Source organism: Eretmochelys imbricata, chromosome 1, assembly GCF_965152235.1.
Source record: "Eretmochelys imbricata isolate rEreImb1 chromosome 1, rEreImb1.hap1, whole genome shotgun sequence".
NCBI lineage: Eukaryota > Metazoa > Chordata > Testudines > Cheloniidae > Eretmochelys > Eretmochelys imbricata.
The window spans coordinates 153,349,663-153,373,767 of NC_135572.1; the positions used below are offsets into that span (position 1 = coordinate 153,349,663).

General features: G+C 43.4%; 1 protein-coding gene across 1 annotated transcript in view; it reads left to right on the forward strand.

The window, feature by feature from the left end:
- TSPAN7 (tetraspanin 7) overlaps positions 1-24,105 on the forward strand; it is a 183,234-nt gene that overhangs the window by 78,017 nt on the left and 81,112 nt on the right. The gene's annotated exons all lie outside the window — the stretch shown is intronic.

Genomic DNA, 24,105 nt, shown 5'->3' on the forward strand with positions numbered 1-24,105 from the left:
GTGTTAAAGTAACTGAATTTTTTTTTTTAAAAAGGACTATTGGTAGATTACATCAGTATTATTTCCCTCCCTAATCTCCTGCAGTAGAATAAAGATCCTGCCATATGGCATCTACGACTCTGATTTTGCAGCTTGTTCATGGCATAGTTAAACTGACTGGTTTCAAGAAAGAGAGTTTGATTTGTGGCCTTGCAGGAGTATTTCTGCTATAGCAACCGTGTTCTTGTACCTGCCATACTGCCTAAACAGTTTTTGTGAGTGCATTGTGGGATGTTCTCAGCAGCTGTTTTCACCAAGGTCTATGGGTATCTTTATTTTATTTTTTCCCCAATCCCATTCCCTTTCTACCTAGGAGTGTAGGAGTTCTTACACAAATCCCATAGTTCTCAGACACAGTTGCCATTTATTCATCACTATGACTTCCCTGGCATGGCAGATTGCTGCATCCTCCAGCTTATGGAGTTTGCAGCTTGACAGCCTGGAAGCAGGGCAGGGCAGAAATGGTAACAGTTCCCAGAGAAATCTCAGATAGATCCTGAAAAAGAAGCAGAGGCAAATGCAGAGGTTTCTATCCATCTGCACTGCAGAACTGACCTGCAAATAGAGCAGAGTGTGGGCCACGCCAGGCTTAGCTGGTGGAACAACATTGTGGCTATCGTGACTGGCAGGGTCTGGCTGAGATGCTTGCAGAGGCCCAAGCCTACATTTTATTTTTGGTGTGTGGAGCTGGCAGCTGCCTTACAGCAGAAAAAAAGCCCTTGGAAAGCTGCTGTCTCTTTGGACGAGAGCATTGCCATAGCGCTCTGGAAAGTGGCCATGAATACAGACTGCTCATCCTGACAGCTCTCTTGTGTGGGGAAGATCACATGCCCTGCTTCACTGCTGTGCGCCGCTCCAGTAATTGCTGCAGACCCCTGGGATCAAACTCACCTGTGTCCCTGAAATAACGGAGAGCTCTGCATCCTACTAAGGTACCCCAAGAGTGCTGGGGCTATTAATAGGAGACATCTCAATTCTTTGCTCCCTCTAATTAGGCCAGAAAGTGCTACCACCATAAGTAGGGCCCTACTACATTCACAGCCATGAAAAACCTGTCACAGACCGTAAAATCTGGTCTCCCACTGTGAAATCTGGTCTTTTGTGTGCTTTTACCCTATACTATACACATTTCACAGGGGAGATCAGCGTTTTTCAAGTTGGAGGTCCTGACCCCAAAGGGAGTTGCAAGGGGGCTCACAAGGTTATTTTAGGGGGGCCATGGTATTGCCACCCTCACTTCTGCGCAGCCTTCAGAGCTGGGCGGCCGGAGAGCAGCGGCTGGCGGTCGGGAGCCCAGCTCTGAAAGCCGCGCCCCACCAGCAGCGGCACAGTCGGAAGGGGGGCAATACCATACCCTGCCTCCCTTACTTCTGCGCTGCTGGTGGCGGTGCTGCCTTCAGAGCTGGGCTCCCGACCACCAGCCGCCGCTCTCCGGCCGCCCAGCTCTGAAGGCAGCGCCCCGCCAGCAGCAGGGCAGCAGTAAGGGTAGCAGCACAGCAACCCCCCCCTTACAATAAACTTGCGACCTCCCCACAACTCCTTTTGGGGTCAGGACCCTACAATTACAACACCCTGGAATTTCAGATTTCAATAGCTGAAATCATGAAACGTATGATTTTTAAAACCCTAGGACTGTGAAATTGTCCAAAATGGACTGTGAATTTTGGTACGGCCCTTAGTAGATGTGAACAGGGGCTGGCACCTGGCAAGGTTCATGATGCCAAAGTATTTTTTTAAAAAACTCCTGCTTGTTCAGGGACAGATGAGGATACTGTTCTCCAGCACTGCAGGAATAGCAGTAACATATCTCTGCCAGTTGTTTTATCTCAGAGGACAGTCCTTCCTCTTTGTGCTGCCCTGGCTGATGGAGCCATGCCCTAAATATGAGGGCAAGACTCTTCCAGTGGGGCTGTTGAGGCAGGCAGAGAAGGAAGCAGCAAGGTAGCTTGAGCTCATTAGAATGCCGTTTGCCTTGAAAGTGCTTGCTTTGGAAAGGTATAGAAAAGAAATTGTTTGCTGGAGACGTGCACAACCTTCCCATGCCGTAATCCACCAATATTCCTGTCCTAGCACTCGTGGCACCCTTAAAGGAAAAATTCTTTGACTCTAGATCTATATGAAATAATATATTTGAAGGGAAAATTTAAATCTTGAGCTTACCTAGACTGTCGCTCTTTGTGTATTTAACAAATAACAATTCCCCCTGGCATTTGCTGCCCAAACACTCCAGCCAACAGCATGCACTTTAGTGTGCTTTCCTGCATACCCGAAAGATGGTGCATGTGGATTGCCACCTCGGAAGCCTGACATACATGGATCTATCAGTCATCCAGGACCACCCATGCAAGGGGAGCCCACTAGGTCTGAGGACATTACAGCCTGAGGAAATAGAGCTTTCCCTTCTCCTGGCCTCCCCCAACCTCTGCTTATCTCCCCTTATTAGAAGTGGCAGATTTAGAAAGTTTAGGTTACGTGAATTTTTAGTCAGGACCAAAACACCTGGGTCAGCCAGTTTGAAACCATTCATTTTGCCAGTCTGCTAACTTCATTGTACCCACTAACATCCTCTCTTACTGTCCCTTGTGAACATCTGTGCTGATGGCGCCACAACCTCCTCTCTTGGCAGTCTTTTCCAGTGCCCATTGGTTTTACTATTTTAAGACCATTTTCTGGATTTAAGCAAAACTTTGCCTTCCTTTAGTTTGACTATCCCACCACATCCTGTCATATGACAAGACTGGGAAGTAATTCCCTTCCTTCTTATAATGTTATCTTGCAAATATTGGCAAACTCTTATTTCTGTCCTCCCCTGAGCTTACTCTTTTTAGACCACTGCCTTTCAATCTTTCCAGACAACTGTACCCCTTTCAGGAGTCTGATTTGTCTTGCGTGCCCCCAAGTTTCACCTCACTTAAGCTACTCGCTTACACAATAGGACATAAAAATGCAGAAGAAAAATTGCTTCCGTTCTTATTTTTACCATATCATTTTAAAATAAATCAATTGGAATATAAATAATGTACTTACATTTCAGGGTATGATATATGGAGCAGTATAAACAAGTCATTCTCTCTATGAAAGTTTAGTCTGTACTAACTTTGCTAGTGCTTTTTAAGTAGCCTGTTGTAAAAATTGGCAAATATCTAGTTGAGTTGATGGACCCCCTGGAAGATCTCTGTGTGCTCCCAGGGATATGCGTACTCCTGGTTGCAAACCACTGTTTTGGACAACTCTGTAGATGTTCCTCTCTAATTCTCTCCTATCTTATCCTCATCATTTTCTCACTCTTCAACAGGTTTTCTTTTTTTAACCAAATTTGAAAGAATTTGGAGTCTGTCTGTGGTGTGGAGGCAGGCAGCCTGGATTGCACATGAGGAGTCCATTGTAGCTTATTGTGTAAAGACAGATTGCCTGAACTATACATTTTCTTACTTGTTTTTTCCTTGTAAAAGGAAACTCTATCTGGTTTTTGGTTTTTTTTCTTTAACAGAAGCTTAGATTCTGAAGCACAAAATGGAACTCTCCGCAGGCAGAGGCGGTGTATGAGCTTGCTGAACTGCCACGGCCCTCTACCTTTCCTGGCCCTTATGTGAGAGGTGACCTGCTCCATTTAATCTCAGTGGAGTATTAACTCTAAAGCCCAATCAAGATGACTTAATCTCAACACAGATGCCTGTAGTTTACTGCTCATCACAGCACAGACAATCATATTGTCAAGCTCTGCACAGCCTGTGATGAGGGGCATTGTCAGTGAGAGGAGTTTGGGTCGTGGCCCGAGCTTGGGAAGGATCCCATCACTGATTTCCCCTCCCCCCCCCCGCACCTTAATTTAGCCCCTGTCCAGGCTAATAATGTCTCTTTCCATTTAGAGACTAGTCAGCTCTTTGACAACCATCAGTGGTGCACAGAACACTATTTGAGACTCACTAACAGAGCAAAAGTGTCCAAAGTGAGCCAGCATTGATTGCTTTTTGCGAAGCTCTGGTCTCTGGGGAAGTGAGTTTGGTGACTGCTGCTGCAGAGCCAGGATATGTTTTGTGGCTTATGCAAGCTGTGCTTTTTATTGTGTCTGTAAGGGAGAAGTAGGTTGTGCCTAAATCATTTATTTAGGACCCTATCAAATTCTAATTGCTAAAGAAGGTCAAGTGTGGGATCTAGGTCTTCACCATCCTTTTGAAGGCAGATATTTCACTGAGCACACAGTAGGAAAGCCTGAGTTCTAGTCGTCTTAGCTTTGCTGTTGACTTGCTATGTGAACTTTGTTTCTCTGTCAGTTTCCCCATCTGGAGAATGGGGCTGACAATACTTCACTCACAAAGGCGTTGTGAGGATTAATCAATGTTGTACAGAGCTTTCAATATGTAAACACTACACACTATCACCTAATTTAGGGTTTTGTACTGCCTCCCCTAACCATAGTCTCTGAGTGCCTTCTATGTAAAACAGGTTGGCATTGTGGACTTCTTAGTGGACCTCATAGAGTCTCTGGCTCTTCTCCCTTTTTGATTTATTGAAATTCTGTTTGGTAAAGGGTTTGTTAGAGGTCCTTGACCCACCACTGGAACACCTTATGCTCCCTCCAGTGGGTCTCCTTTTTCTGGGGGAAGGTGGCTGGTGCAGGGAGCTGGCTATGTTAGTATAGAGCTCCCCTGAAGAGGAGAAATTTGCTATTCACCATCTCTGGCTGCTTTAAGGCTATTTTGTGCAATATAGCAGACTGGAGAATCTAAACCTAAATGCAAGTGGTCTTATTATTATGTTAAGTCACCCTTTGTGCTTACACACCACAGTGGAGCTAGCTTTCAATCAGAGGATGTCAGACCAATGGGTGGCTCGTGTCCTACAATACATACAGAGAGTTCAGAAGACAAAATGGTGACATAGTGGTTTAAAGGTAGATTATCGATCTTATCGCTAATCTTCCAGGCTTTCATGGCCTGTAAACCAGACCCTTGTCTTTATAGGCAGCAGGTTTTTTATGCATGAATATAGGTGGGGTTTTTTTGGGGGAAGGGTGTTGTTTTTTGTTTTTTACAAAAGTCTGATCTTTGTTTTATTGTTTGAAAGGGAAAGGTTACCTTGTCCATTCATGCTCTTGCCTCCTTGAATTTTTTACGTTAAATAATTTAAAAGGTTGTAAACGTCCCTTAGGCTTCAGTTTGTATTATGACAGTAGTAATTGAGGACTACTTAATAATAGGTACATCAACTTATTTGTCAGAGTGTGTGTGTGTGTGTGAGAGAGAGAGAGAGAGCGCGCACAGGGGGTGGGAGTGCAGATATGGTTGAAATTTTGTAGTCCAGTGCCATAAAGTAAAGATTGTCTAGACATTTACACAGTAACTGCAGAAACAACTACAGGTCTTGAAAGAAAAAATAATTAATAGTATGTAACTCTTGATTGTATTTGTTATAAATTCGCAAGACCATTTCTCTCTGCTTTGAGATTTTAAGGAAGGGTAGAGGTAAATATAATCTCTGTGTCAATATTTTTCTTTCTATAACTCTCTCTATTAAAAAAAAGTAGAAGTAAATAACTAAATTTAGAGCTTTAGCGAGAGGCTATGAAAATTTGGCTAGAAAAATTGTAGGGTATTTTGTTAGGATTTTCAGCTGTTGTTTCCTATCCCTTCTGTCTTCCTATCTATCTTCGTTACTTTATCACTCTTCATTTTCTGTGCTCTTGTGCCTCTTTTTTCTCTCTCTGCCTTTTTCCCTTGCTAATGCAGAAGTTCTTCCCAAGTGGAACTGGCTGCAGACAGAATGGATGAGGACTGAGCAGTTGCACTTTCTCATTCTGTAGTTATTCTAACTTGTCTAGTTTTCTATGCTTCTTCCTCTTTGCTGCTGTCAACACTTCTTTTGGTTGGGTGGCAGTGGGGTAGCTGCAGGAGACTTGGCTGTAGAGAGGCCTATCTACAACATCTCTCAGTGGTGGATGAGGATTGGAGAACTGGCTGAAGAAATATAAGGCTTGTCTCCATGGGGAGTATTCAGAAATCACTCTTCCTGATTAACTCCTGGTGTGGACACTTAGGCCACGTCTACACTACCTGCCGGATCAGCGGGTAGTGATCGATCTATCGGGGATCGATTTATTGCGTCTAGTGTAGATGTGATAAATCGATCCCCGATCACTCTGCCATCGACTCCGGAACTCCACCACGGTACGAGGTGGAAGCGGAGTCGACGGGGAAGTGGCGACTGTCGATCCCGCGCCGCGAGGATGCGAAATAAGTGATTCTAAGTCGATCTAAGATATGTCGACTTCAGCTACGCTATTCTCATAGCTGAAGTTGTGTATCTTAGATCGATTCCCCCCCACTAGTGTAGACCAGATCTTAGGGCTTGCCTTCACTCCAGGGGTAAGTCGACCTCAGTTACGCTACTCCACCTACGTGAATAACGTAACTGGAGTCGACGTAGCCTAGGTTGGCTTACCGCAGTCTCGTCACAGGGTGTGTTCAAGGCAGTATAAGAAACTACAGAGAGGAAAGTGCTGCAGGAGTATTCAAGCCGGTGCTCCAGTGCCAAGGAACGAATCTAGGGTCACAGCTGAGACTATGCGCAATGGGGAGGTGGGTCCAGCAGCGGCACCCGGCTAGGAGCAGAATCGCAGCACGTTTTCTTGCCATGGGAAGAGCTCAGAAGTAAGGGAAGAGCTGGACTGACCTTGCTCCCAAAAGTAAACCCTTCGAAGCAGGAGTTTCAGGCTTGACTCATCATTTTCCAACTCTCTGACTCTGGCTCTGGGAGTAAGGGTACAAAATGTATTTGATCAGAAACTGAAGTGATTTTGGTCATGGAAGAAATGTAGCCTCTAAAAATACCAGTTCAGACAGCAGGAAGAGCTCAAGCCATAGGGGAGGGTTGAATTGCTTCACCTAGGTTAAGGGGGAAAAAATAGGACTGGATCTTAAAAAAAAAACAAAAAACTCCACAACCCTAAACAACAACAAAAACATAATTCTTTTTGTCATTGGTTAGACACTGTGTCCTGCTTGTACATGTTTCTGACATGAATCCCACCCTGGCAGCTGATCTTGCTACCCCAGCAGCTCTTTTGCCTGCAAAGATACATTCTGATCTCAAAGCCATTGGATTTCTGCATCAGGTTTTAGCTTGACAAGAGGTGTACTGTGTTAAGCACGCTTGTTAAACTACAGATTTGATTTAATTCAGGGCCCCAATACTGTGATCTTAGAACTGAACTTTTAGTGGAAAGGTAGAATTGAGATCTGACAAAGTCAGACAGAACCTGTTGTTTGGAATAACAACATGATGTGCTAGATGAATTGGTATATTGTTTTCTCCAAACACTTTGCCACAATGTAAAATGGCCCCTAGGCCATCTGATATAAAAGGATCAAGGAGACTGATTGATTAGTGATGCAAATGATTGTATGGTTACATGTCATTTTAACATGCACTGAGCTGCTCTCTTACCTGTACAGCTAGAGAGGAAACTTTCTTGCTCTACTCTGCCATCAGGTGCTGTTTCCCAGTAAGGCCTGCAGTCCGCAGTGGGGCAGGGCCTGAGCATTCTGGTTGCTTTCTGTCAGCCCAGAGCTATTTTATAACTGCTTGACTGTGCCCCCAAAGCTAGTTACTCTGATGCAGACTCCTCTTAAAAGATACAGTTGCCTTGGGTGATGTTCATTCGGCTAATGTGCTTTTCTGTGATAAGAGGAAAGACTGTCACTTAGGATGTCTGGAAAGGGAAATGAGGAATTTATTCAGTGGTATACAAATCATATTGCTCTCTTCTGTAAGGATCCAGCAAGTCCCAGCAGCTTGAGTGAGGCAGGGGGGTGGAATGGGGCCTGAGAAAGGATCCTGTTCCAGAGCCACTGTTCTAGCATTCCCTGCTAACCATGGACACTCCCCCCCCTCCCCCCCCAGGTGGTGAGAGGGTTTTGTCTTTCCTTCTTCCTTTGGCTGTTGGGAGAAGGAGGGAGCTTTTCCTTCCTGCACTCTCGCTCCTTTCAACCTTGTGAATTGCATCACCACTGCTACGGGACTGTGCGTGCGTGTTGGGGCGGGAGGAGGTAATTTCCTTTGTCCAGTTTTTCCACCCTTTCTGCTGACCTGACCTGGGTTGGTGGGGAGAGAAGGGTTGGAATCTCTTTCCCCTCCTCAGGGAGGGAAGATTCTGCGTGCGGGCTCCTCTCTCTCCTTTATGTAAACTGACTTTGAGACCTGATGGAAATGCAGATGATGCGGATTTACTCCCCATAATGTTCCAGTGTAGCTTGGGCAGAGGAGACATGTGGGGGAGTAGGGGGTGCAGGCAGGGTCACGCCTCCCCCCACCCCCCGATTTGCTGCTTGGCTTTTACTGAGCATGCTGACACAGACTGAGCATGCTAGGTAACACTGTTGAAGCTGGCTGCCCTCACTCTGCCCCCGCACTATCGGCAGGCATGGGTCGTCTCTGAGCTTGAGTAGCTGCGGGCCACCACCAAGTGCCCAACTAGCTCACAGAATATTGCTATAGGACCTCATTCCGCAGGACCCTATTCAGTTTTTAAGAGACGAGGCCCAAAACATTGACCTTTGTCAGTCCAGTAAGGATGAATAGGGATAGTACCATGTCCTTGAGGGGAAACTGAAGGCATCTGATGGCCTACTTGTGTTCTAACTCAACTCATAAGGCCAGAATTTACTGCTATTGTGAAATATTTTTTCACTTTAATGATGGGGAAAGTTGGGGTTTTCCATTTTTTTCTTCAGATTTTTGGGAGCCAGCATCCACAGCAAAAACATGGAGGTCACTGATGTGGCACCTGCACTTTGGGGCTCTCTGTTGTTCTCTAATTTCAGCGATTGGAAGCAGAGGTCAAGAGATCTGCTGGAACTGTAGGCAGGCCCCTCTTCTGCAACCATTGCTCTGTGTGGAACCGGTCCACACCCCTCTCCCACCACCCCATTCCTCCTCTGGCCCATTTATCAAAGTGAAGAACTCCAAAGAGGACTGGGCAGGATGCTAGACTTAGATGTTATAAAACTTGTTTGTTTGTTTTGTTTTTAGAATTGACGTGTTTTTAACAGGTGGTGGGAGAGAAGAAAGAGGAGGCAGAGAATGGAGAGAACAGACTCAGTGGCTCCTTAGTAATCTATTTTCAGAACTTGTACGTTGCTGTGCAAACCCTTTTGGCTGTTTCCTATTGCAACCCGAAGGTGCTTGTAGAACAAATCAATCTACTTGAAAGCTAAGGCAGGAGTGAAGGATGAAAATGTGCACATTTTCAAAGCAGGAGGCAGAGACCAGGCAGGAATTTAAGCCCTCTTAATACATTAAGACCTAGACTTGATTATCATTTGGTAAAAACAACTGGACAAAACGTTTAGATTTAGTGGGCTTTTTATTTTTGTTTTGGGTAAAACTGTTTCTCAGCTTTTAAATATATTAGGTGGGATGTTGTACTCCTGAGTTTTTGTGGAGCTGCTGTGGGTGTCTGATGCCAATAGAACTTTAGAAATGCTATATGGTCTGTCTTTTACTTTTGCACTGAAGTAATGGAGGAAAATTCTATCCCGATTACTTTTGCTCAAATATAAATTTTATTTGCTGTAGTATGTATGTTAAATAGTTAAACTTGGTTCAGACTTGCATGTAATAATTGCATTGTATTCAATTATTATTGACTTGAATTTAAGCCTAAAACCAACCAAGCAAAAGATATTTAATAATTGAGAAACTTCGAGGAACAGTACACTGAGCCCAATGAAATAAGCATTCATCAGCAAAAGAGATTAAATGTTACTGCCATCAGTTAAGCTTTTGGGGGAAGGGAGATGTCTGATCCAGTTAATGCAAAGTATGAATTGATGTAGTTTTAATTTTCTTCTTATAAGATTTACTGCTTTACATGTAAATACCAGCCAGTGATTTGGCTATTTTGGATTTTCCATTCTTATGGAGAATGTGTTCATGTACTGGAACTTAACTGATCACACTGAGTTAAGAGGAAGATAATGAAAAGCTATGGAGTGAATAATGGCTTTAAAAATGAGGCAAGGGGACTAGATAATAGAATACTATACAGTAGCAATGGTTTAGCCAGATTTAGAGATTAAATATACATTTCTGGACATCTGGCTGCTCTAATGTCTGTATAGACCTTATATATAGAATTAGATTTATAAAAATATATGTGTTAACTTACAACGACTCTCTTAGGGTATGCCTACACTGCAACAAAACACCCGCCACTGCCTTGGGCTTGTGGGCCTCGGGCTGCAGGGCTATACAATTGCAGTGTAGACATTTCGGGTGAGGGCTGGAGCCTGAGCTCTGGAGCCCTCCCCGCTTGCAGGGTCCCAGAGCCTGGGCTCCAGCCTGAACCCAAACATCTACACAGCAATTTTATAGCTCCACAGCTAGAAAAGACATGTTAATATTAGCTCTCATAGAAACACGCAACATGTATTTTTTTGATATTACATCATGGAAAACCATATGTCAAGCCTCTCGTTCACAGTAGTAATCTGGGGGGACAAAGGGGAATGTTGCATTGGCTCATGGGTGGTAATGGAACAATGACAAGACAAAACTGTGATACAGAATAACCTCTCATGACTGTAATGTCATCTTATTTTTATTTATGTATTTGAGTTTCCAGCAAGCATGGATTATAAGTCTGTAAAAATTTTAAAAACAACTGTTAGAAAACAATATGATGGCTCAGTGCCAAAAAGGATGCTCCCCAGCCATCTGGTCAAAATCTGCTCAACACCCACCCAGTGTTTTGTGAGCAGGAAGTACAGATTATTCCTGAAGGCCTGGGGGTCAAAATGTCGCTGATCTTATGTTCTTTGCAGTGTGTTTTTAATGGGTATATTTGGTCCAGTAAAAGTCCACTCTGGTGTTTCCCATAATACGTCTGTGCTAAAAATTCATCTTAAGTTAATTGTCTATATGTTACAAGAATGGAGGCTTGAAAGATTGACTATTTGGGCATAGTATCCTAAACTAATTAAATGAAATATGAGTACAGGCCGGTGGATGTGAGGAAAGGGATTGCTAATATTTTCCAAATGAAAGAAAACATACAAACTAATATAAGTTTGAGAATTTTCAGAAATGTGTAATGTTGCTGTGGGACCAGATTTTTAAAGATATTTAGACACCTAGGTACTTTTGAAAATCCCCTTAGATATATAATCACGTTTACATAACCACCGTGATAAGATTATTAAAGTGTCACCTGGTGGCTAATATTTGGTAAATGCATATTTGCAGTACGCATGGCATTCTGGGAGTTCTGAAGTGAGAAGCAGAAGTCTGTTTGAGGTAGGCCTGCTGAACTCAGTAGGAGTTTAAAGGGAGAATATGACCTTTATGCAGTAACTAAACATCTAGTTATTATTTGTTCAGTGCCTCAGTGTTGCATGGCCTACTCAAAGGAAGTGGATTTTCCCTCTGAGGCCCACCACTATTTCTGCCCTTTGTTTCTCTTCCTTCCCCATCCTCCTCGAGTGAGATTAATAGGGGACATAGGAATTCACATTTCTGAATCATTGTTTCAGTCTGTCTGCAAGCTCAGAGAGACATCATAACATAGGTTTACACTGATTAAATTTGGAAGATTATATCTGCAGCTAGGGGCTAGAAACTTACTTTAGAAAAAAAAAATAGATTCTGAAGAATCTGTTCATGTCATACACATTGGATTCAGTCCGTGGGCTGCATGCTTTTGGATCCCTGAGCCAGAAGTTGAAAATTTACCAGACATCTACTAGGTAGGATACTAAACTTATAAGCCAGAAGTAGGCTGAAAAGATGATGAAGTGGGGAGGGAAGGCAAGGCATTAGTTGAGGTCCAGTGCAAAATTGGATAGAAAACTCTGCTTCCTAGCATTCCCCAGGTGCTGAGCATGAAGGAGGGTGCTGGGATTCCTACCAAGGTGCCGTCTTTGAATCAAGATTGGGGGCTCCATCTTCCGTTTTTGATTATTGCTAATAAGTATATAATAAACAGGAAGTTGGTTTATATTTAATCCACATTTGGTGGGTTTTCTTTCCAGACAAAAGGGCTAGAAACTCAATTTTTTTTTAAGTATAAAAGTTTAAGTTTGGCAGAAATTCATGTCTTTCCACAAAGTGCTTTCCACTCACCATATACCTGAATGGTACTGTTATATGAAAATAAATTTTGTTTGCTAAACTGTAGTGAAAAAAACCTATAATGGAATACCTTGGTATTGTCCTTTAACATCAAATAGTTATTCTGTATTTTTAAAAAGTATTCAGCTTCACTTATTCTACAGATGCCTTAAGCAAAGTAAGCATGCAACTTAGATACCAGTGTAATAAGTTGCAACAATATTTTGAGAGTATTGTTTCATGATAGCATGTGAGCCTCTTGAACTCTGCCAGTAAAACTATAAATATATTTTAACTAGACCTGGACAACATTTTTTGATGATAAAGGTATTTTTTTGGTTGAAAAATGTGGTTGCATGAAAAAATGGGGGGTTTTGTGTTTTGTTTTTTCAAAAATATTTCAAAACAAATAATTCAGAGAAAAACTTTTGAGATATTTTTGTATTTTCAAAATGTTTAGTTTCAAAATTGTGGGAAAATGCCCTCCTTTTCTGATTTAAATTTTTTCTCCAAAAATGTGGGTGGGGAGAAAGGGGATGTAATACTTTCAGTTTTTAGCACTCTCTCTGTTTAGGTGAGTAAAAGTAACACTTTGACTTTTTCTGATGGAAACCCCCACTTTTTACACTTCCTTAATTTTTAAAATTTTCTTATAGGAAAACAATTATTTCCTGATGGCAAAATTTCATTTTCCTGCTAGCTCTAATTTGCATCCTGGTTATTCCTCAGAGCCACATAAGAACCCAAGATTAGGAAAGAGGAGTTGGAGCAGGACTGGTAAATAACTTTTGACCTTCCTTGCTCCGGTGTTTGTATGAACCATTTTGAGGCTAGGGGAGGCCTAGTATAGGCCACCATGACTCTAAACAAAAAAGTCTGTGATTTCAACTGAGGAGGTCATCAAAAGGATTTGTGCGGTGTCTCTTTGACCATGGCTGCAAGCAAAATAGAGTGGAGTTGCTCCTGACACGTTTGGCCTCAGGAGGTCCTTGGTCTAGTCTGAGGGTACTGTCTGGTGAGGGCCACAAGTCTAGGGTTGCCAACTTTCTGACTGCAGAAAACCAAACAACCTTGCCCCGCCCCTGAGCCCTGCCCCCACTCACTCCACACACACCCCTCCATCATTCGTTCTCCCCCACCCTCACTCACTCATTCATTTGGGGTGCAAGAGGAGCTGAAGGCTCAAGCTGGGTGCGAGCTCTGGGGTGAAGCCATGGATGAGGGTTTTGGGATGTGGGAGGGGGCTCCGGGCTGGGGCAGGGAGTTGGGCTGCGAGGCCGGGGTGAGGGCTCCAGCTGGAGGTGGAGGCTCTGAGGTGGGGCCAGAAATGAGGGGTTCAGGATGAGGGAGGGGGCTCTGGGCTAGGGATGCAGGCTCTGAGGTGGGGCCAAGGATGAGGGGGTTGTGGTGCAGGAGAGGGAGGTTCCATGTGCCACCCCCGTCCACAGGCACTGCCCCCACAGCTCCAAGGTTCTCAGCCAGTGGGAGCTGCGGAGCCAGCACTCAAGGTGGGGGCAACGTGTGAAGCCTCCCTGGCCTCGCCCTCTGCCTAGGGGCTGCAGGGACATACCGGCTGCCTCTGGGAGGCACGTGGAGCCAGGGAGCCTGACTTAGCCCCACTGTGCCGCCGACTAGACTTTTAACAGCCCGGTCATCAGGATCCCTTTTCGACTGGACGTTCCAGTTGAAAACCAGACACCTGGCAACTCTACACAGGTCTCCCAGGGACAAGACTGAAAAGGTTAGAACTTGCTGTCTTAATGCATATTCAATAGCATTTTTGACTGCAAGGATTCAGAGGACTAGAACGTGAGTTTGCAGGGCTCTAGGTGAATAATTTGTCCACGCTGCCACTTGGCAGAGCTGTGATCAATGCAATATAAACCATGGGGGGACTAAGCAACACAGGAAGTGAAAACCTGATTGGCATCAACTCCTGTGGCTTCTGATTGGTCTAGGCATGCTATTTGAGCATGGAGGGAGTTCCAGGAAGCTGTATGAGCAACTTGGCAGAATTTGGCCTGGTGCTACAACAGACACCGCTTTTGTTCCCTCCTTCAGACTCCATCTCTGATTCCTGATTGTGGTTCCAGTTTTAGGCTCAACTTTTGGTTTCTAGCTCTGGCTCTGGCTTGGACGCCTGGCCTGACTCTCAACTCTGACTCCTCCTCCAACCACCAGGTCCTATTCCTGCTCCTACCTGCAGGCCTGACTCCTGATCCTACCTGCTAGGTCAACGTGCCCATGTCCTGTTTGTGACAGCTAACTCTTGCACCATAGCATGGGAATCTTCTTCTACAACTTTGATGTCTAAAAGTTGTCATAGATACTCAAAGCTGTGTAATCTGAGCACAGTTTACAAGAGTACTAAACTTGGTGGCCAATAGTTAATAATGCCTGAATCTGTGTATATCAAATCCTTATTGCATGTTCCTTTTGTTGAACTCACATATGAAAATTGATAGTAATTTAAGCTAAACTGAAAAATCGCTTCTGTTTTAAAAAACCTACTTCTGTTTCAACTAATAAACACTGTTTTGTCACCATTGAAAGGTAATAGGTGATGTAGCTACAGATGCACACAGTTGACCATTCCCTGAAAGTTAATGCTCATCATCTTGAGTATTTGTTTTAAAATATTTGGCTTGTAATTTTGACGGGAAAATTTTTACTATTGATTATTTTTAATGGAACATCATCAGGTTAAAAATGACACATTAAAGATAGTTTCTTGCTAAGGGTCTGATTTTTGCCATTTGTGTTCTAAAGGATGATCCCTCACTCTCATAGATCTTGGGAGACAGGCCAGTCCGCGCTTACAGACATCCCCCAACCTAAGCAAATACTCACCAGCAACCACACACCACACAGCAAAAACACTAACCCAGGAACCTGTCCTTGCAACAAAGCCCGTTGCCAGCTGTGTCCACATATCTATTCAAGGGACATCATCATAGGACCTAATCACATCAGACACACCATCAGGGGCTCGTTCACCTGCACATCTACCAATGTGATATGTGCCAGCAATGCCCCTCTGCCATTTACATTGGCCAAACCAGACAGTCTCTATGCAAAAGAATAAATGGACACAAATCAGACATCAAGAATTATAACATTCAAAAACTAGTCAGAGAATACTTCAACCTCCCTGGACACTCAATTGGAGACCTAAAAGTTGCAATTTTTCAACAAAAAACCTTCAAAAACTGACTCCAACAAGAAACTGCAGAACTGGAATTAATTTGCAAACTGGACGCCATTAAATAAGGCTTGAGTAAAGACTGGGAGTGGATGGGTCACTACACAAAGTAAAAACTATTTCCCCATGCTAATTTTTCCCCTACTGTTACTCACACCTTCTTGTCAACTGTTTGAAATGGGCCATCCTGATTATCACTACGAAAGTTTTTTTTCTCCTGGTGATGATAGCCCACCTTAATTGATCAGTCTCGATAGAGTTGGTATGGCAACCCCCATTTTTTCATGTTTATCTATCTATCTATCTACTGTATTTTCCACTGCATGCATCTGATGAAGTGGGTTTAGCCCACAAAAGCTTATGCCCAAATAAATTTGTTAGTCTCTAAGGTGCCACAAGTACTCCTCGATTCTTTTCACATAGCTGGTGGCACTCTAGATTAAGACTGAACCAACTTTAAGAATCTAATTCACTTTGTCTGCATTTTGTCAGCATGGACAATGAAAATAGGCTTGTCAGTTTCTAATCAGTTACACCTTCAGCTTTGTTCTGCTAATAATGCAAAAACTGTAATATTTGGGTTGCTGACACTGCAGGGAAATGTGTTTTATTTAAATTTATTTGAATTAGAAAAAATTGATCTTGGCATCTGTCAGAATTTGTTTCTTAAAACCCTTAAAAACCTAAATTTTGGGGCAAAATTGACCAGGCAGTATTCTTTCAAACCATCAGCCACATTTTGTTCTGACTTAACACACTCTATAGTTCCATTGACTGCAGTGGATTTGCACAGGACAGAATGTATCCGGGTATAATTTGGCCCTACATGTGCAGTCCCTACAGCATATGAGAAAGAGCCTTAACAATATTCCTGTGAAGGGGACAATATTTCAGTGGAGGGCTAAGCTGGAGCATGGCTTCAGACCATTTTAATACCTCTAAAGTGGTATTTTAATACCACACCAGTGCATCCCTATGAAATCAATACGCTAAATACAGTGATTCTTCAATAAAGCACATGTAATGGCTCTTTTATTTTAAAGAAAATTAAACTGTCTTATAGAATCATAGAATATGAGGGTTGGACGGGACCTCAGGAGGTCATCTAGTCCAACCCCCTGCTCAAAGCAGGACCAATCCCCAACTAAATCATCCCAGCCAGGGCTTTGTCAAGCCTGACATTAAAAACCTCAAAAGAAGGTTTCACTCCAGTGCTTCACCACCCTCCTAGTGAAAAAGTTTTTCCTAATATCCAACCTAAACCTCCCCCACTGCAACTTGAGACCATTACTCCTTGTTCTGTCATCTGCTACCACTGAGAACAGTAGTATATAAATCCATCCTCTTTAGAACCCCCTTTCAGGTAGTTGAAAGCAGCTATCAAATTCACCCTCATTCTTCTCTTCTGCATACTAAACAGTCCCAGTTCCCTCAGCCTCTCCTCATAAGTCATGTGTTCCAGTCCCCTAATCATTTTTGTTGTCCTATGCTGGATGCTTTCCAATTTTTCCACATCCTTCTTGTAGTGTGGGGCCCAAAACTGGACACAGTACCCCAGATGAGGCCTCACCAATGTCAAATAGAGGGGAATGATCACAGTCCCTTGATCTGCTGGCAATGCCCCTACTTATACAGTCCAAAATGCCATTGGCCTTCTTGGCAACAAGGGCACAATGTTCATTCATATCCAGCTTCTTATCCACTGTAACCTCTTTTTTTGCAGAATGCTGCCTAGCCACACGGTCACTAGTCTGTAGCAGTACATGGGATTCTTCCTTCCTAAGTGTAGGACTCTGCACTTGTCTTTGTTGAACCTCATCAGATTTCTTTTGGCCCAATCCTCTAATATGTCTAGGTCCCTCTGTATCCTATCCCTGCCCTCCAGTGTATCTACCACTCCTCACAGTTTAGTGTCATCTGCAGACTTGCTGAGAGTGCAGTCCACACCATCCTCCAGATCATTAATGAAGATATTGAACAAAACCGGCCCCAGGACCGACACTTGTTACCAGCTGCCAACTAGACATGGAGCCATTGATCACTATCTGTTGAGCCCGATGATCTAGCCAGCTTTCTATCCACCTTCTAGTCCATTCATCCAGCCCATGCTTCTTTAACTTGCTGGCAAGAATACTGTGGGAGACCGTATCAAAAGCTTTGCTAAAGTCAAGGAACAACATGTCCACTGCTTTCTCCTCATCCACAGAGCCAGTTATCTCATCATAGAAGGCAATTAGATTAGTCAGGCATGACTTGCCCTTGGTGAATCCATGCTGACTGTTCCTGATCACTTTCCTCTCCTTGAAGTGCTTCAGAATTGATTCCTTGAGGACCTGCTCCATGATTTTTCTAGGGACTGAGGTGAGGCTGACTGGCCTGTAGTTCCCTGGATCATCCTCCATCCCTTTTTTAAAGATGGGCACTACATTAGCCTTTTTCCAGTCGTCTGGGACCTCCCCTGATCGCCATGAGTTTTCAAAGATAATGGCCAATAGCTCTGCAATCGCATCCGCCAACTCCTTCAGCGCTCTTGGATGCAGCACATCTGGCCCCATAGACTTGTGCTCTTCCAGCTTTTCTAGATAGTCCTGAACCACTTCTTTCCCCACAGAGGGCTGGTCACCTCCTCCCCATACTGTGCTGCCCAGTCTGGGAGCTGACCTTGTTCATGAAGACAGAGGCAAAAAAAGCATTGAGTATATTAGCTTTTTCCACATCCTCTGTCACTAGGTTGCCTCCCTCATTCAGTAAGGGGCCCACACTTTCCTTGACTTTCTTCTTGTTGCTAACATACCTGAAGAAACCCTTCTTGTAAATCTTAACATCTCTTGCTAGCTGCAACTCCAAGTGTGATTTGGCCTTCCTGATTTCACTCCTGCATGCCTGAGCAATATTTTTATACTCCTCCCTGGTCATTTGTCCAATCTTCCACTTCTTGTAAGCTTCTCTTTTGTGTTTAAGATCAGCAAGGACTTTACTGTTAAGCCAAGCTGGTCACCTGCCATATTTACTATTCTTTTTACTTATCTGGATGATTTGTTTCTGTAACCTCAGTAAGGATTCTTTAAAATACAGCCAGCTCTCCTGGACTCCTTTTCCTCTCATGTTATTCTCCCAGGGGATCCTACCCATCAGTTCCCTAAGGGAGTCAGAATCTGTTTTTCTGAAGTTCAGGGTCCATATTCTGCTGCTCTCCTTTCTTCCTTGTGTCAGGATCCTGAACTCGACCATCTCATGCTCGCTGCCTCCCAGGTTCCCATCCACTTTTGCTTCCCCTACGAATTCTTCCCTGTTTGTGAGCAGCAGGTCAAGAAGAGCTCTGTCCCTAGTTGGTTCTCAATCAGTGTGTTTTAAATATGAACCCTTTTGGTGATGGTGAGGAAGACTGGAGGAAGGGCACGAAGAATATTTAGGAAAATATGTTTTAATAAGGAAAAATGTGAGCAATCTTTTCTATGAAATGAGGAAGGTATCCAAATCTCAGAGGCCTGAGGAAGCAATTACTTTGTAAGCAAATTCTAAAACAATGCAGTGCTGTGAGATGGCTTTCCAAATGATGCCAAATCATTTTCCAGTCATCTAAACTGCTAATTGAATTGGCTTCCTGCTGTTGGAACACCTTCTCCCTATTTCACGGAGTAATAATCGGTGGCGGAAGAGTGTAACAGCATATAATAACTGAGCAGAGAACTCTGGCATTAACGTGTCAGGCAGGGTTGAACTGTGGGGGACTGTACTGGGACCCCCAATTCCTAGGAGCTTCTTAGTGGAAGTAGGGCTAACAGAGGGGGTAGTTTTCCTCCTTGGAAGTCATGAGGGCCTCTCCATCAATATCCATAGACTGCCCCTGTATTATGGGCCAGCATTAGCAGCTGAACTTTTAGCCAAAGGTCCCAAATGTCCAGCAGACATGCCCTGAAGATTACATCCTAACGACCTGCAAAGAGGAGAATACGGGAATGGAGAGGCGCAGCAGCCCAGCCCGGAGATGAGAGACAGAAAGATGGCAGGGATTGTCTAAAATTCTTCCCTTTATCTCTCTGAGTGTTAAAAAAAAAAAACACCAAAAAGTTACTCCCAGAAAATGATACATTTTAGCCATTGGTCTTGGGTAAAACATTTTTTTCTGATTTTTTCTTGCCCCTTTTTCTCCAACCCCTTTTTTTGCTCGTTTAAAATTCTTTTCCATGTCCCTCCTTCATTCAGCCTTTCTGTCCTTCACATGCCTATTCTTTCAGTATTTGCATGTGCAAAAGCCCACGTTTCTGTAAAAGCCCATAGTGCACATTCAATTTTGGTCTGCATTTACCTGTAGCTAGTAGCCCAATGTATTCGTACAATGTGTGCAGTTTAAATTGACTATGGGAACTCTTAATTTTCTCATTTCCCAGTTTATGTGCATTTAAATTCTTCATGGGATGTTACGATTAACGTATAATAATTTTGGATCCCACTGCCTATTATATGTGTTGTATAATATAAACACATAACATTACATAACCACATGGGTCATTCAGCTTGGCTTTACTGAAGGCATACTGCTGAGTTTCTGCACTCGTCCCTTTTACAGAAAAGGAATGACTGTCCTAACTAGGACCAGTTCCCATTTTGTCACACTTAGGCTGTGCTAGAAGGTTTTAGTGATGACAAATCATTTTGGTTTCCTGGACCTCTTCTGAGTTTTCAAACCTGAATGTTTTTTGTGACCCTTTATGATTGGCTCTAACTGAGCCCAGAGAAACTATTCTGTGATGAAAGACGACACATCTTCTGTGGGAGAAGTTAACAAACCTGCTACATTAAACTCATCCTACTTTTGCTGGCCGCCTCAGAATTGAGGCTTGTGCCTCCTCTGAGACTGTTTTGAGCCCAAGCTTCTGAGTGTAGCAGGCCAAAAACTCAGTTACTGTGTTAGTAGCATTTTACAGTGTTGATTTTCGTGTGTGTGTTTATGCCACTTAGACGCCAGTTTTCACAGATGACATTTTTTAATGGCTCCATCTGTCCAAAATGGTGGAGCTGTGGGACAAATTTTCTTACCCTGGCATTTGGTTGTTCATCTGGATCTAGGTCCCATCCATAGTTTTTCTTTTTGTTAGTGGGAAGAGCAGGGCATTGAACAATCTCTTTACTCTAGTTTAAATTTGTCATGGATGCAATGAGAAGAATTGAGTACAAAACTTTAGAACTAATGTGATTGAATCAGACGTGTGTGGGAGAGGAAGCGGGAAGATGTATAGAGGGTAATATGGCTGAGAGTAGAAGGAAATCACACTTCCAAAAATAATTTCTTTTTTTGGGGGGGAAGGGGAGAAACTTTTTTAAAAATTATATATCATGAAATTAATCCTTGTGAAAGGTACTGTGCTGACAGATGTGAAGACTGAAGTCTTCTCCTTTGGCACAGAACAGGTTTAGCACAAGCATTGGCAATGTGGAAGGGTAGCCTAGAGGAATGAGCACTGAGCTGGGAATCAGGAGATCCTGAGTTGTGATCTCAGGTCTGTCGCTGGCTCACTCTGTGGCCTCAGGTGAGTCGTTGCACCTTTCTGTATCAGTTTATCTGTTTATTAAATGGGGATACCTCCCAGAGGTGATGCAGTGACTAATGTGTTAATGTCTGTAGAGTGCTATAAACATGAAATGTTATAAAAATGTAAAATCATTCTACTGCGATAAATGCACCATTGTTAAGGTCATGTTACAGAGTTCAATTTTAGCAGGTGCTTTAAACCTTCATTTTGTAATAATCTCATTGAAATGGAAAGAAACAAAATATATGTGATTTCAGGAATGTCACTCTGTGTGTCACTCTGAAGCGCTTAGAATATCTGAGTCCAAGTGAAGCGATGGAAACAACTATAAACATGGTTGAGGTCTCTCTTTGTTCAGAATATCACCAGGTTCAGTCACCACTGGGATTCACAGTCTGTTACTGTCCAATGTTTCAGCTCTCAGCCATTTTGATATTACAGATTACACCCGTGTGACACTAAGGCATGTATCTATGTCATGCCAAGAGTCCTGGATCATTGGGCTGTCAGGGGTAACTCAACCAATCACCACTCTTACTCTGCAGCTAATTTGCATCCAACAATTTCATTGGTTGTATGCAGGAGCCTGCACAGATGGTGGATTATTTGGCCCAACTGCCACAGTTCTTCAAACCACCCACATAACAACCCAACCAGCACCCAAAGTAACCCCAAACACATACAGCCCCTCACTGCAGCACAGCCTCTCATTCACCACCTGCACAAATCAACACAAAATCCCCCAGCACAACACAGTCATCCACACAACACCACAACCAGCATCCACAATAACCCCAAACACACACAGCCCCTCTCCGCAGCACACAACTCTCATCTGCCTCGTGCACAAACTGACAAAAATCTATCCGCACAACACACACATGCTCACCCACCCTCACTCAGACCTTGCATACAATCATAAACTTGAGTGGCAAAGCTGCAGGTCATCACTACTGGAAAATAAACCCTGAGCACTATTTGAATTTTTATGGTGGTTTGATGAAAAATGTGTTGATACAGAGAGAGGAACAAGAGTTCAAAAATCACCCCATTTCGGTAGTTTTTCACTGGATTGTCTGACTCTTCTTTGTAACCCTTTTGCAAGAAATCAGAAACATTCTGAGACCTGTTCTTTGGCCTCATTATTGCTCCCCATATCGGTTATACACCAGGAGTGTTCATCTAGAAAGTGTTTTATAACTTTTCAGACATAAGGGTAATTTTGCGTACCAAGGTGAAGCCACTGAATTTTAAGTTGAGAGCTGATGAGCTGTGGTGAGAATGTCTTCATTTACTCCTTAGGGGAAGGGGGGGAAGCATAGGTGCCGACTTCCTCTGTTCCCAGGGGGGTGCTCAACCTCCGCTCCACCCCAGTTGTGTAATACAATCCCTCCGTCAGTGGCTGGTATAGCAGGGAGTTAGTAATTGTTCCCGTAGCTCCAATAATAAAAACCTCAGCTAGGAAGCTGAAGATCAAGGGGTTCTCAAACCCTGCTCCTCATGCGTGTGGGGAGTGGTGTGGTAACATGTGATTCATAAATTAGAAATACTTCTTCAAACAGATTTTGTACTTTACTTTCAGTCATGTCACATTGTGCTTATGTAACCCACTGAGCAGTGAGTTATGCTTCCCCCTCTGTGCCTGATTCACAAAGGATCTGAGTCTGTGTGTTTGTGACAGCTGTAAGGTTGTGAGCCTGGCTCTTTAGCACAAGCCGTTAAAACTCATGCTCTTAGCTCATTAAGTCATTGGTTCAGTCCTTGGGGTTGGCCAAGGTGATAGCAGTCATGGTTGGAGGTTTCCCAAGTGGCATGTTTGTAGGTTGAAAGGTATGCTTCATATTGCCAGTGAAGGGAGAGAGCAATAGGCACATCTGCTGGCTGTGACACCCTGTACCCCATGTTCACCACTTTTATATGGTGAGCATATATTTTGTACAAAGTATGCCTTGTGAGATATCACTTGAAAACATATAATCTACTGAACCTCATTGCTGTTTGTTACTGAAATGTACTGTAGTACTAGGTAATGCGCTCAGACCATTTTCTCAAAGACAAAGACACTCTGGCATGCCAGCTAGGTGTTAAAAGGTCATTTCCTGTTTAATCGGAGATTCACCAACAGGGGAGCTGCAAACGAGAAATTTACAATTCACCTGAAGAATAGTTGGCAGGTCATGCACACCATGGAACTACCTGACTTCATGACCCAGCAAGGACTTTTCCAGTGAAAAGGGTCAGGATAAAAGAATTGGGGGGGAAGGCCCCTGGTCACCCCTTTTCTCCCCCATCTCTACTCATGGCAGCAAGTTCACTTGAAACTAAAAAGGAAGCTTTTGGAACTGCGGGGGGAGTGGTCCTGGCCTGGAGAATTTTTCAGCCTGTACAGACTGTTGAAAACTTTTGAGTGAGACAATGTTATACCAATAAAATAAAAACCAGCAGGATCTTATTAAAGGGGATAAAGCAAAATGCCACATTTATTGTGAATACAGAAAGAATCATAGTAAGCAGTTAGTTATAGCTATAACATTCCATTCAATTTCATATTTATTCACGCATTCATTCATACACACACAGGTTCTGCAAGGTTGTTATCATAGTTACCAGTCCTGAATGTAGCTTGAGTCTGTGGCTTGGGTTCGTAGCTTGTCGTGGCTACCTGGCCAGGAAAGCTGGGCACAGGGAAGAGCCGGGTCTCTGTTGGGCATGCACCGGTGCCCTTCCATGTTGGCAGCAGAATGTTACCCTCCAAAGTCTTCCGTCTCACCCATCCTTTTCGTAGGCTTTAGTTTGAATCCAGAGTCGATAGGTCTTGCTGTGTCACGCTGCCTCTGGGTTCGGTGTGATTGATCACCTGTTAATTGCAGACATGACTTTCAGCCTGGGACCTGGCTTTGATGTTTCTTCAGTTGTACTTTTGTTCTTTCTTTTTAGGGTGGACTCTTCTTGCTTTGTCAGGGCTGTTGTCTGCATCTTCAGCTGTTGGTGTTTACACTTTATTTCATCAGGACAGGTGGGGTGGAGGTTGATTCCATCATCCATTCATACCTCATTCATGCATCTAAACTAAATTAATAAGATTACAGCAGGGTTTTGCAAAAATGAAGGTTGCAGCAAGCTTTTAAAAAATGGAGTGAGCATTTTAAAATGGAGTTTGGGACAAGTTAAAATGGAGTTTGAGTTACAATATGGACAAGTGTACGGAATGGCAAACAGTGA